Source organism: Stegodyphus dumicola, chromosome 6 (genome assembly GCF_044657685.1).
Source record: "Stegodyphus dumicola isolate Sdum_Otavi_A_Nest chromosome 6, ASM4465768v1".
NCBI classification, from domain to species: Eukaryota; Metazoa; Arthropoda; class Arachnida; order Araneae; family Eresidae; genus Stegodyphus; species Stegodyphus dumicola.
The window spans coordinates 114,898,411-114,914,688 of record NC_140773.1 but is presented as its reverse complement, the minus strand read 5'-3'; the positions used below and the strand labels follow the sequence as shown (position 1 = coordinate 114,914,688).

At 32.9% G+C, this 16,278-nt stretch overlaps 1 protein-coding gene across 1 annotated transcript in view; it reads right to left on the bottom strand.

Annotated features, from left to right (window-relative positions):
- The window catches only part of LOC118193985 (uncharacterized), a 71,097-nt gene extending 59,404 nt beyond the window's left edge, over window positions 1-11,693 (bottom strand). The window contains exon 1 of the mRNA XM_085818843.1: window positions 11,411-11,693. The gene's annotated coding sequence lies outside the window, so the exon portion shown is untranslated. The remainder of the gene's footprint in view (window positions 1-11,410) is intronic.
- Between the last annotated feature and the right edge of the window lie 4,585 nt (window positions 11,694-16,278).

Here is a 16,278-nt window from a genome sequence, read left to right as displayed (position 1 = left end):
TAAGTAACTATTACATTTCCATCCGTAAAAAATCGCCAAATTGTGCCAAGATGGTTGCGATAGTACGTAAATTCCCGAAATTGATATGAAAGTTAAATCTACTCTATAATATGCAAAAACGTATTTCGTAATGTTTATTATAGCCGCATGTGCCATTCTTCATAAGGCAATATTCAATGCCGCTTTAAAATGCGAAAAGAAGTAAAGTGGGATTAAAGTCTTTCTGAAAATAGCATGTTTGTTGCATGCTGTTGAAATACATGAGCTAGATAAATGGAAAGTTGAAATAAAAATAGTATTTTTATTGTAAATTATATTTCAATATTAATAACGCATTCTCGATTATAAATACAATTTTCACTTGTGTATTTACAATCACTAAATTAAGGTTTGATGAAATATGCATGAGTATATATTAAGTACAGCTCATTAAAAATGACAAAGTTTTCAAACAGTTCTCTAAAATAATTCTGACTATCATTACATGCAGGAAAGGTTCCACGCTTTAGCAACACAAGCAGTCGCTCAGGATGTCAGTTTTTTAAGGGCGTCAACTGAGTTTTCTTAAAAATAACATGTAAGGGTATATTTGTCTGAAAGTGTACAATATATACAATTATATGAGGCTGTAAATGAACTAATTGGCCTAGGGCACCGAAAATGCTGGATCCAGGCCTGATTACAAAGGCCCACTAGCAACCAAGTGGTAAAGTCGCTAAACACTGGCAGTTCGATCCGGAGTTCGAACCTTGTCGAACGGGCTGGCTGCATAGGCGTTTTCGTGGTTTTTTCCCATTTGTAATGTGCGTACAATCCAGTTTCTTTTATAAAATCCTCCCTTTAGACAGATAGCCCTCGAATGTTTTGCTATGATCGAATAAACCAAATATGCCTGATTATACGCACGATACTAGAAAAACATATTTGTAGCTAACGACAAAATTCGAATCTTCAAATCCGAAGAATCTTGACTTCGCACTTTTTTCATAATTTAATTCGAATCTTTTGAATCCGAACGTACAAATTAAATGTTTGAGTGCCAAGGAGCGATTTTGCGCTTTTTCTGTGTCGCTCGAAAAGTGCCAGCGCTGTAGGCTGCGAAGCCGATAACCGCGACACGCTCGGTTTCCCGTCGATGCGCAAATTTACGGTTACCATTCCATTTTAGGTAAAAGTAAAATAATGATACAGCTGGTAAAAGAACAAATTTCAGTCTAATATTTGGATGCAAATATCATTAAAATATACAGAAATGCTTGTCAAAACACAATGCATGCTACACAAATTAATCTAGACCTTCTAATAGCACTGTTTTGAACTGATTAAACAGTGCAATAAAATATTTATTATTTAAAGACGCTGATATCTGTACTTATGCTCAGAAAGATGTCAGAACAACACTGAATTGAAAGAACTACAACTTACCGTATAAGAGCAGAAAACAGCGCAGTAGCGCTCCTTGCCATTAACCGGAGAATAAGACAAGCGAAAAAAAAAAAGCTCTCCTTGGCACTTTTGGAAGAGACAACAGCAAAGACACGTGGCACTCAAAAGGTTAAATACTTTAACTCAACATTTTGGAAAAATTTGTTTTATTGACAGATTATAGATGTATTCATTCGAAAGAGAACAACTTTTGCGCCGTCAATGGGCCTCGATGGCCTAGCGTCAATGCACCTAGATCAGCAACCTGCGGCTCTTTTGATGTAAAGTTGCGGCTCTCCAGTCCCATACGGAAAAATTAATAACTTATTATCAAACCCTTAAAAAATAAGAAAATATGCTTTTAAGTACCTAATTTCTCATTAGCTTCTATTTTCATAATCGTTAATCACCAATAGCAATGCTTAACATGACCGTAATGAGATACATTTGAACCATTGTTACTCTACTGTTAATTTGAACTATTGTTCATTTTTTCAGTTAAGCCCTCAGCATGGCCTCTAGTAAAAAAGAGAAGAACTGAAGAAGAAAACAGAGAATTCATTCAGGATTGGGCGGAGTCGTTTGCATTCATATGCAACATAGATCCGACTTCTCTCATTTGCCACCAAAAACTCGCGCACAATAAGAAGTCGATTTGAAAAGACACTTCACTACTAAACATATCAAGTTTGCTGGTAAATATCCAACCGGGAACGCACGAAAAAAGCTCTTGAAGAGCTCCAAAAAGAAAACAACAACAGTCAAGTTCTATGCTAAGTTTTAAATGAGTACAATCTTTTAATAATGTAAATCTGCCAAGCTCTGCAGTATCATTAGAAATTTCAAAAAGAGTAAAACCATTCGCAGATGGTGAATACGTCAAAGATTGTTTTATACGTGCATCTGAAACACTGTTTAATGATCGTAAAATTGTTTCGTAAAATCAAAGCAGAAATCATGAAAAAAAATCAAAGATTTGCCATTATCTGCAATTTGTAGGGTATATGTCCTCCCAAGGTCCAAACGAAGAACTGTAGAATTATCGCTCTCAGGACAAACTCGTGGAGAAGATATAGCAACTGTTTGGACAAAAATGCCTGGAAGACAATGAAATTGATATAAATAAAATCGTTTCCATAGCAACTGATAGATAAGTATGACAGGAATACATAGAGGGGTAACATCAATTCTTCAGAAAAAATAAACCGTGAAAGTCTAACTTTCACTGTATAATTAATTAACCAAGAAGCGCTTTGTGCCCAAACATTTCCGGCCGAAATAGTTGAGGTCATGAACTTGGTAATAAAGATTATTAACAACATTTTGCAAAAGCACACTACCATCACCAGTTTGAAGATTTCCTTGATAGATAGCCAGTTTTCTGACCTACTTCTGCATAAGTAAGCATAAGTATGATGGCTTTCCAGAGGTAACGTATTGCAACGTTTTGCTTTGTGCTTGAGTGAAATAAAAACATTCCTCTGAAGAAAAGCATTGACTACCCCGAATCGGAAGAAGACAAACGGCTGCAAAAATTCTACTTCATGGTAGATACCATGAAGTCGACTCAGCCTTCAAGGGATGAAAGGCTGAGTTGACCTTGCCCAGCCCAGGAATCAAACCCCGGAACTATGGTGCTGCTGCGCGATGCGCTATGCTCTGCACCACCGGGCCTCCCCACAATGAAACTAAATGAACTAAATATAAAACTGCAAGAGAAGGGAAACCCAGCCTACGGCTTGCTTGAAGAAGTAGTTTGTTTCGAAAACAAATTTTTGGACATGGAGAGCGGTAAATTAATTAATTTTAAAACTCTGAAGTATATCGCAATGAGACCAATGCAACTATTGACACGAATTACTTCAACATAGCTTTAAAAAACATGAAGGATGGATTCGCTGAGATATTTGAGCAATTCAAAACAAACAAAAGTACTCTTGCGTTCATACTAAATCCTCTCAACGCAAATACAAATGATATCGACAATGAGACCTTTGAAATTGATGCTGGATCGCTTCAAATGCAACTGCTATATTTGAAAACCAAAGACTTGTGGAGTGGCAAGTTCACAGAACTCAAGAGCAAGTTGGAAGAGTTGGAGGTCCAGAAATGGATGCACATCGAGCACAACACAAGTGGACAGCTCTAAACGAAATTCCGCGAGTTGAGGCCCTCATATTCGGCGCGTGGAATAGTCTTCCAGAATGATACAGTGAGGTTGAAGGAGTTGGCATATGGAGTACTGACGATCTTCGAGTCGACATATTCGTGCGAGCAAGTGTTCTCTTGCATGTGTATAATAAAAAGTAAAGTTTGATGTCAACTAACAAATAAAAATCTTGAGTCGTGCTTGAAACTTAAATCAACAAGTTATAAGCCAGATTTAATCAATCATTCAAAAGGCATGCAAAGCCAATTCTCCCATTCATGTAACTATCTATATTTGCGTATATATACATGTATATTATTCCGTATTTAAAGCTGTTTATTTCAAGTCAAAAATCAAATATATATATAAGCAAAACTATGATATTGAAACGAAACTTTTTAGTGGCTCTTTAAAAACTGGGAAATTTTGTTACCCCGTAGCAGCTGAGAATGACACATTCTTCATATCCTAGAGAGAAATTTGTGCCACATGAGTAGTGTTTATTTGTATTAACTTTCGAAATAACCCTCTATCCTTAATATGTGCTTTGATTTAATGGTGTATTTAATTACGGCAAAGCACACTAGGGCTATCTGACTAAGGGGAGGGATGCCTTCCTGGAGGACTTTCTAAGAGAAACTGGCTCGTATACACGTTGCACATGGGGAAAACCACGAAAACACCCATGCAGCCAGCCCTTTGGCGGGATTCGAACCTCAGACCGAACTACCAGTGTTCAGCTACTTTACCGCTCGGCCGCTGGTGCTTTGATTTAAACGGTGCTAGAGAAACATAAAAATTTTCATCTATTAAGATATATTTACCATATGATATTGAGAAAATAAAGCTGAAGATTCAATCATTTTAATTATTTACTTAATATTTTATGTTTTTTATATCCTTGTAATAAATATAGAGATATTTTTAAAAAACATCCTTGAATTTGTTTGTCATTAAACGCAGATTTCAGATTTTTCTTTATTTAAAAACTCTTAGTTAAAATTATGTAAGAGCCTTGTTGTAAATTAAAGGTTCACCGCTTAAAAGTACTTTTATTGTTTTTTGGTACTTACGGAAAATCCCGTCGACCATTTTTGCCTATTAAAGAAAAGACGTCAACCAACGCGATTTTTAGCCAAAAATTGAAAAAAGTCTTCAAACACGCTGGGTTTGGTGCAACCTTGATTACACGTGTTAATTATTATTCTTGAGTAAAGATTCCTTTTTTTCCCCTCTATCACGCATTTTCGAAAAAAACAAAATGATTAAAACTTGGGACCTGCCTACTAGAGAAGAGCATGCTGTTGAATATTTCTAAAGTTATGGAATCTTACTAAAACCTAGTGAAAGTAATTGCTTTTACAGTATAACTCCAATAAAAAATAGAAATTTTTAATGAAAAATTAAATATAAATAAATGATAATAAATTTAAAAGAAAAATAACAATAGAACTTTTCTCTTATACTTAGATTTTTTTTTTTTTTTTTTTTTTTTTTTTTTTAAATTTGGCGCAGTCTTTTGTGGTCGACGGGATTTCCCGTAAGTACCTTTTATCTTTCTTTTTTCTTAAAATTCTTGCAGTAAGAGTTCCAAAAATTCGAGGGCCATTATGATTCGAATGCAAGAAAATTTGGAATTTGTTATGTTTCTAGCTTGATTGTGTACGCATGTTTACATTTAATACAATTGATTGAAAGTGATAAAATTTTCAGACCTTTGATTCTGAAAAAAATCTTTTCATTCTACGCAAGTCGTTACAAATTATAATGATTTGTAGCTGTTTTCTACTCAAGACTTCCTCATTATTTCACTGCACAGCTAAAGTCGTTTGTCTCTAAATATTTCAAAGGAAAATAAATACAGAAACAAAACAAAAAAGAGATGCAGAGAAAAGAAAAAGAGCTCTTTCTTCATTTGGTCATCAATATCATGGTCTTTAACGTATCAAAATTTATCGATTACACATAAAGTTCAGACTGCGCCTCTATGCAATATCGCTAAGTGAACATGAATCTTCCATATACGTCCACTTTTTAAATTCAAGTGCACAAAATTCTTCATTTAAATATGCATTTTTTCCCTTTCAACATACGAAAGCGTTGCATCGTAGCCCGCGCTACGTGAATAAGCCATGTCATATAGCGAATCGGATAATGGCTCTAGTATATTACCTCTAATTTCCCAATCTCTAACTCTGTATAAACATCTTACTGTTTAATAAAAAATACCGTTATTTCGTAACTATAAGAGAGATTTAAGGTTTCCTTAAAAATTTCTTTCGTTACTTATAACTACTAATTAAAGTAAGTTAATCCTTAAATCTTAAAAGTTAAATTACTTATAACTAGCCTTGAAACTGAATCGCGACGCGAGTTTCTGTCCTCATTATTGAAAATTTATTTGAGAATATCATATTTTCATTCAAATATCAAACAAATCCGTAAATTTGACTTTTTCCCATTTTTTTTTTTTAAGTTTTTCTTCTAACTTATAAATTACTTTTGGTACTTCATTGCTATAGTAGACCCCAACCACATTTGGCGATTTTAGATTTGCTCCAAGATCTCAGCAGTAATTTCGCAAAGCTCGTGAAGCGCGAATGTAAAAATAAACACGATATATAATAATAATATTACTCACAACAATGTCGACCTAACAATGTCGTTTCCTAAGAACATTTTCAACAATCCTTATTATTATTTTATCGCATGTAATTGTTCCAGTCAATTGCAGCACTTTCACACATATTAATTAATCTGTTAGTTACACCATTTTATGAACGTCAATTTCTCTGGCCAAGAATGCATAAATATAACAGCAGGGACGAACGATGTTCTGGAACCGATGAACCAATTTCCAACACGAAGGCTCTTCTTCTTTTTGCAATTTTTAACATTGCATCTCCAAATGGTTTCATCGTTAACACAAAGTTTCACGTTGGGGCCATTTTCGCATACTCGTTTGCCAGGAAAAAGACCTCTTTCTTGAAGAAATAATATGGCATCCACCACCCTACTTGGTAAATTAAAGACTGTTAACGAAAAAAATTCACGAAGGAAAAAAAAAAAAAAAAAAAAAAAAAAAAATCAGCAATGAATATATTTTTAAGTAAAGAATGCGATTTCGAAAATCTCATCAAAAATGAAAAATATAAGAAAACGCGGCAAGAGCAGAATTGCAACACGGTGGTAATATAAAATTACGTGGCGAGGTGTAAGAACATGCAGCCAGAATTTGACGAGATATCTCGGTCGATAGGCTACTCAATTTCGGGGACCGCTATAACAAAGAAGTACCTTATTTTTATTTATAAATAATTTTTATGCTATTTTTCATTATAGTTTTCATAAAACTCTGCAAAGTAAGCCTTTCCCGCCCACTAGAGCCAAGTAATAAAATTGCTAAACAATTACCAGTCCTACCCTGGCTCAAATTCCGACCAGCGGGCTAGATGTGTAGGAACTTGCGCCATTTTCCTCATGTGTAACTGGAATACGAGTCAGTTTCCATTAAAAGTCCTTCACGAAGGCATCCCTTTCCTTAAACTAATGATAGCCATCGAGTGCTTTACGACAATCCAGACAACCAACGAACTAGTAATCATATTCCGAAACCAGACTAGAAAACTTGATTACTCTAACTTTTGTACAACTTTCGAAATACAAGAAAAATCGTTTTTGGAAGTTTCATCCCAGAGTTTTCTGATTATTTTTGGAAGTCCTTGTCTGCAGTGCTACAAACTAACTTCGATGCCAAAGATTCATTCTTAAAAACACGCTACTTAAATGAAGAAAATTTCTGTACATACAACCTTTCAACTAAATGGAAATCTTGATCTAAAATAACTATATACGTTTCCAGATTTTGACCGATTTTTAAATGCAAATTTCAATTAAAAATGTAGTAATTTTTAATAGAAATTTGCTAGTTATTCGTGTCGGGTTAACTAGTTATATGCTAGTTATTTGTGTCGGATTGAATTATTTAAACAATGGCAGAATATTGTAGAGGAGGGGTTCCCAACCCTAAGCACCATAGCGCCCGCCAATCGTTTAACATGTGGGGCCGGTCGCTCTGCAATCACAATAAAAATGTTTGTTTTCAGTGAAATTCTATGTGAAAGTTTTCTCATTCTTAATGAAATAGAAATTGCGTCCAACTCAGATACCAACACAAAGCGAAATGCGACCAATCTCTCTTTTTTTTTTTTTTTTTTTTTTTTAATGTGCATGTATTATTAACTCTATCCGACTATAAATTCACCTTGAAAAAGTAAATGGCGTCCGCCATTTAACAGATATCCTAGGATGTGCTCTTAGGGACCCATGTTCTAGAAGAAGAGACGCCTTCACAAAAGACCATTTATTTATTTATTAAAGGGAAACCACGTTAACAGAAGGGGTTTTGTTTTGTTTTTTTAATTATGGCAAAGCACACTAGGGCTATCTTCCTAAGGGGAGGGATGCCTTCGTGGAGGACTTTCTAAGGGAAACTGGCTCGTATACACGTTACACATGGGTTAACAGAAGGGGGTATCATTTTACAGGCAATTCTCGATCGCGAACATTTTAGCGTGAATCATACAGGTCGCAAACAGTTTGACGCTTTTCACTACTTACCTATTGACCTCCAGAAAAATTTTGCCTTTCTTGCTTCCAACAAAATTACTGCCCTACTTATAACGACAAAACACTTAAAAGTTATCTGTCTTTAGGAAGATTTAAGACTTAAAAATTTTCAAGAATCAAATGCAGAATACAAGGGATGTTGCGCAAAATCTTATCACGAACAGCACAACTAAGCAATTCCTCCCTCTTTGAAAGATATAGCGACACAGTTTTCCAATCTTGTTTACTCTGTATTACTCATAGATTTCTATTTGAAGACTACAGCTATTAATAACTTGAGATTTTTATTTTCAGATTTTTTAAAAAATCTATCCCATATCTTTGTTATTAAATCAAATTTTAAATTCATTTACAGAAAATAAGTTCCTATAATTTAATAATTTTTTATTGCCATAAAAAACGTTCGTAACCGTTATTTTTGTGTGAGAAGTGGCTAAATGGGTGAAGCCGTAAAACGCTTGAAACTGCACCCTGAAATCGCTTCATCTTATGCATGTTGTTAACACTTACAGATGACATTAATAATTAGAAATATTTTAATTTGAAAATTAGAGGTAACATATTAAAAGTATTATTTGAGCCGCTGTGACAAAGATGTGGTTAATTGATTTGGTTGACGTAACGCAATCTATAATACAACGTTTTCGTATGTTGATGGGAAAAAATTAAGTAAAGAATTCCATACCTTAAAATCTACTAAATTACCATTTATACTTTTCAACGAAATTTACGAAAGATTTAAAAAGCATTGCTACGAAATTTACAAAAGATTTTTAAAATATTGCCATCAAAAAGTGTTTTAAAAACAGAAATAAAAAGATAAAATTATAAAAAAAAAACGAAAAGATTTCGAAGCTCAATAATTACATCTGCTTAAACGTGTGTCATAAAAAAAATTAAAAAAAAAAAGCCTTTTTTTAATTTTTTTTTCCTTTTCTTTTTTTCTCTTGTCTAGTCTTTGTTCTGGAATTGATTTCTTTCGTGGTTTACTTTGCGTATAACTTGAGTGGGAGCCAGTTTTCAAAACAAACTTCACACATTATAAGCAAACCGTTATTAATTAGAAAAAGATGTGTAGCTGTCTTCAGCTCTCAGATTTGACTTACTTGTCATTTAAAGACACAACTCCATTCAGTTGTCACACAATATTTCAAAGGAAAATAAATAAAGAAATAAAAGAAAAGTCATACCCACCGTCCCAACCCCCCCCCCAAATGTTTAAGAAGCTCATGAAGAGTTTATTTTAATCCCTTAAGATCCATTATACCGCAGAACATTAAAATTTTAAAACTGGAATGAAATTCGCATGAACCATTCATTCTTTTAACTGTTAACATTCACCTTAACTCCCGTAAAGAGCTGAAGAATTGAAATTTTTTAAAATGAAGTTCAACACATAATTAAAATGGGAACAAACACGCCATACAATTTTCTATGAAAAGATATATTTGCCAATATTCCTAATTGGCCACTATTAAATTTAAACTTGTTTTTCTTGTTTCTGATAACAGTGTTTTTACTTTCAAATTAAGCATCTTAAATTAAAAGTTGTTAAAATGTGTATTCGTTTTTTTTTTTTTTTTTTTTTTTTGTTTATTGAAATAACTAAACTAATGAGATATATTTCTTTTGAACAGTTAAAATACGAAGTACATGAAAGTATGTTTTATCTCTGCTAGTATCAAGTCTTCACATATATCTGTCTAAAAAAATTGGTGCATATTATCTTATCACGAAAAAGATCCGGAATGTGTCGCATTCGTGAGATTGGAAGATCAAATGCATTGAAAAATCATCTCATATTTACAAAATTTGCATACATTTAAATGAAATTTAAAACTGTAGCATTTCATTATTACTTATATTTATCGAATGATTTTTCTCTTTCATGTATCATGAGTCTAGATCATAAACAGTGAAACGTGTCACAATGGCCACCTCTCATAGATGACCTTTTCTGAAATTATCAGTACTTCTTAAAAATAGTGGTTCTAGCATATGGTTACCCAGGCGACTTTTGGCTGATCAAGAAAGATTAAAAATTCTTTATTGTACATTGTTGTCGGTTATATTATATGTTTATTTTTAAAACTTCATTATTACACTTTTTTTTGGTCCTAGGAAATTTCTTTTTGTCAGACTGTAGGCATATAGATTGCGACAAATCACAACAACATGCATGGCGAGCGCGAGGCTAAAAAGCTGGAAATATGGTGCTTAAAACCTAACCATCAATAAAGTTAACCTTGAGTCATGAATGAAACCATCATTTTGTTATAAACGATAAAGGTTGCTTATTAACGTGTAGTGAAATATTTCTTTAGGTATTGCTGAGACGGGCAAAATATAAATCAACGATCTAGGCATTTTATGTAAGAAACAATTTGTTATGTTTTTAAGACCAGTGGTTTCCAAGCAGTCGATCACGAGCTATCAATAGTTTGTGATCAACGGGTTTTTTTTGACAGACTATCAATATCTCGTGATCGAAAGAATTTTCTTTGAAAGAGGTAAGAGTTATTTGTTACCATGCATAGAACATTTATTCAGCTAATTGCTACGATAATCAAAATACAAATTTTTATATGAATACACACAAATCTATATATAAATACAAACAAACCTATATATGAATATATACAAATCTGTATATAAGGCATTTTATTTAAGAAACCAAATAAATCTCAAGATCAGTAATCTCTAATCTATCGATCGTCAGCTGTAGGTAAATCAGAATGTTTTCCATTTAAAGCAATATTAAAACCAACCGAATTCTGAAACTATAAATAATAAAATTCTCATTACCAATTCAAGAAACATTTTTTAGAAAAGTAAACTTCATTCTCCCGACTAGTTGATTCTTAGAATTTAAAATTATATTTTTATTATCATGAATTATTTGTGATATACATGGGAGACAAATAATTAATTCCTGCACATAGTTCATGTTTTATAATAAATCTAACGATTAATTTATTTTACCCTTATATATTTAACATCTTTGCACATTACAATCCTAGTGGATACCAATATCGAAAATGACTAAAGTGCTTTTCTAAGATTACCAGTTAAGTTAACATTTTAAAGGGCTCTTCAAATAACCCAAAATTTTAAAGTAACGCACATACTTATGGTGTTTAGCGACTACTGCTTAAGCCTAAATTTATAAAATACCATGTTATAGTAATATATAATTATGGAACTTACTTTTACAATTGGGGGGCAAAGCAACCTCTAGTTAAATCACGGTCAAATTGCAAGATTTGGAGAGTTGAATCAACAGCTAGCGATACAATCACCACTCCACGCGCCGAGGTCACGCTAGATTAGAGAAATGCATATGAGTATGTGCTTGCCATTGCGCATTCGAGATAATGCTCGCAAATTTGTTTCGTCACTGTTTTTTGAACTTCGCGCTGAGGAAAGCGCCAATGGTGAATATTTTACCTAAACCAGCCCACAACCGGCCAAGGTTGAACCGGCGCCCATGGATCGCCCTTGCACGATATCAACATACGATGATATCTCGATATCAGGTCGCTTCAATGTTGAATCACGATGTGGAGCAGCTGGACAGATATTCTCCTGACTCGTTTTTCGGAAAGAAGAATCGCTACGTGCATGTCTGGCTCTGTCTGCGTGTCAGTTAATGGTCTACGAACCTACTGAACAATAAGAAAACGCAGATGGTTTCTTTTACAGAAACATGAAATAAAATTTATGAAAAAAAAGGAAAAGAAAGAATATTGTGGAAAGGTGAGTGCACTGAGAATGATCAGAGTACATTATGGAATTGCGGGAAAATCTCATCTGATATTTTAGAATATAGGTTCAAATTTTCGAAAATATTTCCCCAGTTATGGGAAGAAGAAAGGAAGCGAGAAAATAAAGAGATTTACATAATTTTAATCTGTATTTAAAAAAGAAGTAATTTTGAACTTTTAAATCATTCTGCTTACTATTGGTCTTTCACGTCCATAATTTTTATTCCATGTGTTGCAAACATTTATGCTATATATATGCATACAATTAAAAAAAAAAAAAAAAAAAAAAAAAAAAAAAAAACTAAAAGAAAGAAACAAACAAAAAAAAGAAAAGAATAGGTATTTAGAAAAAATTTGAACTTGGACTAGTTTCTAAAGTTCGAAACTTAACGTGTTAGATGTAAAAAACTAGTACTATATAATAACAATAAACGAAAGTAATTTTATAAATTAAAAAATCTGATGTGTACACCACATGACTTCCTTGTACGGAATATTAAATTATACGCATTTTTTCTTGCATTTCATTTAAGCTTATTGGATTGAATTAAATCTACTTCGCCGACAGCGCATAAACCACAATAGAATAAATGCATTCTTTAAAATTCACTCTAGTATTTGTTTACCATAGCGACACTCTGGCGCTAGATTCGCTTAACAGTATTAATAATTATATAACAGTTAACTTATATAATAATTTTATAACGGAAACTAAGTTAACTGTTATATAATCCAATAATTATATAACAGTTAACTTATATATTTCGTTCATATTATAACTCATAATGCACAAAATTTATATCATTTAAAGAATAGAATTATGTAATCGTTGCCACATGTTCTATTAAAATACTATAATAAAGCTAGAACGATGTATAAAAGAAATTAAGCAAACAAAACAAAAAAGAAACAGTTTTTCACAGACGATTGAGTATTTCTCATTTAATTAATTCAGTTCTCACTTCGCGACAAGGTAAAAATACATAAAAACTCAAAATATCTATATTAAAAATTACGAAGTAAATCTTAAACGCTTATTTCCTCGAAAAAATTCCAGAAAGGATTAAGCATGATTTAAATAATAAATGAAGGCGTTATCTTTGTTGTTGCGAAGCTAAGTTTCTCTAGATTGGCAACAAATCCGCTACTCAGCTGTTTCAAATGTAAACAAGAGCAATGGCTGCCATCAAATTAGGCTTAGCGGCACTTAAACAATTTTAAAATTGCTGATAATTCTAAAAATATTGCACACAGATTTACTAAAGGCATAAAATCCTTAACCGGAACATAAAAACAACATAATTCAATCATTTTTAAATCAAAAAATGTACAATTTACCAATATATAAGAGTAAAGAAACTGAGATCACTGAGCCGGGTAACAGAGTGGATATATATATATAAATATATTTATATACGTTTGGTGCGGCCGATTGCAACCAAAATACGAGGTGCACATCTGCATGTTATAGCAGTCCTATATACAAAATTTCAACGTTCTGAGGCTACTCGTTCTTGAGTTATGCGAGATACGTACAAACGCCACGAAAAATTCTCTTCAGAATTAATTTTAAAGTAGTTTTATAATTTTTTTGAAGTAAAAGAGTATTTTATTCTGTCCTTACGTACAGATATCACGCAAAAACATCGTTAAATTGCATTCGATAGCGGTCAAAATGGATATTTTCGTTGAAATATGCTGCCTGAAACTTTTCGCGATTACAATACTTCCTTTTTACTTCGTACAAGGAAGTAAAAAAGGAATCTTTAAATTAAAACGTATAAAAGGAAAAGCAGGTAATTAGACGTACAACGAAATGTGGTACACAAGATGAAGAACATACAATACTTGATATTACTTCATTTTTTTTTTTCAAGTAGCTACGGCCTATACTTTTGGTCCCAATATTTTACAATAATATTTTTTACTAATTATAGCCTGAAATTGTGTGCATATCATAAAGTTACTTAATGATTGTGCTGAATTTAAGGAGTAAGTCTGTTGTTTTAAAGTTAGATTTCATTCCTTTACAGTTTGAATATTTTGCTTGACTCGACAACTTTCTTTTAAGTCTGAATGTTCCTCATGGTGCTTTCATGAGAACTTTCCTAAATTTGGAGATTTTGTTATTAAAAATGTAATATTAGTGTCATATAATTTCGTCTAATTTTAAATTATTCACTTACGAAATGAACAGGTATTGAAACTCATCTGCTCAAGTAAAAAATAGTTGCATATATACAGAAAAGTTTGTGAAAACTGTTTCAGGATTTTCACATTCAAGATTATTGAATATCATGATTTTCATATTTGATTTACAGCAGCTAATGACATGAGTGTATATCCATTTTATTACATTGATTATAAAATAAATTTACTTTATAATTACAATAGAATACTATTTTTCTTTCTCCAATGGCTGGCACTAGCTATTATAGGCTTTGGCCACTACTTAGGCTGGAAGCGGTGGCTACTTTATTATGGAGGCATCTAGCAGGTGGGCCACCATGCCTTTCTATAAGGGGACCGATAATCCGGGATTCGAACCCGGGCCCTTCGTTTAGGGCAGTCAAAGTCACTACCTACTTTCCCGTCTGAGTGGTCAACAGAGTACTTAATTTCATTAATTTCAGGCTTTGTTTATTATGCCAAAAAATTTTTAAACGAAGTTTCTATTTATGGTATCTTTGTATGTATCTATGATGTCTTTGTATTCTCTAATTACAGCTTGATGGGGTAAAAAGTACTCTTTTTCTGTTTTTAAATACTACGATTCCTGCGCTATGTTTTCTTGTAAATGTATCTATCATAGCTTTATAATGTTCATGAAACTTTGGATTCTCAGCCGCAGCGACACAAATCGTTTTATTGCTACCACAAAATTATCCCATAATTCCCCCACATACTCCTTCCACGGGAAGCAAACCGTATATCTGTTGTCCTCAAATTTTAGGGATTCTCGAAATTTTCTAAATGTACCATCGTCTTGTAAGCTGGGACTGTCAATAGATTTATTAGAAATTCCTAATGCCTCCAACTGCAATAAATTTCTTACCATTTCGGACGTCGAATCAGCTTTTAAATTTCTTATATCAGATTTTGAACGATATTGAATGTTTCTTATGTGTTACACGTGTTTTCTATTCCACTCACAGACCAACAATTTAGTTTTTCCCACTACTAATCATTCAGAAATTCGACAGGTCTTTTCTCTACAGCATCCACAAGCAGAATATGACTAAGGCAGGGGCATACGGGGCAGCTGCCCCGGGCCCGCACATCAGAGGGGGCCCCAAATTGAATAGAAAGTTTATTATTATAAAAATTTAAATACCTCCATAAAGTTCGGTTGTTCATTACTGAAGTAGTGAAGCAGAGGAGGCCCCCCAAAGAAGTTTTTGTCCCGTTCCCCAATTAGGCGAAGTCGGGCCCTGTCCACAAGCATCAATCCATTCATTCGTAAAGCATTCACGAGTAAATCTAACTTTTAAAGATTTTCTTTGCAAAATTGCTTGTTGAATCAGTATAATATATATATATATATATATATATATATATATGTAATTAACAAGCTAGGTAGTAATTACAATACTGAAAGACCAATTTGGTCTAAAAAATTTTTTGCGCAATATGCTGCAAAATTAAGGAAATGAGAAATTGTAGAGAGCTCGCCAAAATGTTACCAGGAGCTGTGGCTCCAAGAAAAGTTCAACACATTTTTTAAAAAAACAATGTCATTGAAGGGTGAAAAATTAGGCTACACGCGAAATAGAATGTAAAATATATTAAACACAGTAAAATACTAATCGTTGGAAACTAGTAATGGCAAAAAATACAGTAAAATACCTATCGATGTGATAAGTGAAAAGTAAAAACATATAAAAAAACCAATCGATGGAACAAGTTAAGACAAATAAAACAAACAAAAATATATAAAAAATATAAAGCGGAAAATGGTAAATTAGCTCAATTCGAAGTCCAATCTGGCTTTTCAAGGGAAATTTCTAGTTAAACGTCGAACCAAGCTAACTCCATTACGCGTTTCGCCGAAACAGACAATTGAAACTTTTGCGTTACAAAATAATTTTATTTAATTAGATGAATTGTCTTAAAATTTTTTTTAGTCTCAATTCTCTGTTCCAATTTCTCGACGCGTCCGCACAAAATGACACATTAAGGTGTTAAGAGATGTAAATGCAATTACGATGTACAGCAACATTTAAGATAAAAATAAATCGCGGTCTCCTATTAGTCAAAATATACAATAACTTACGGGCTGGAAATGCAAGCTTAAAGAACTAAACCTTTATA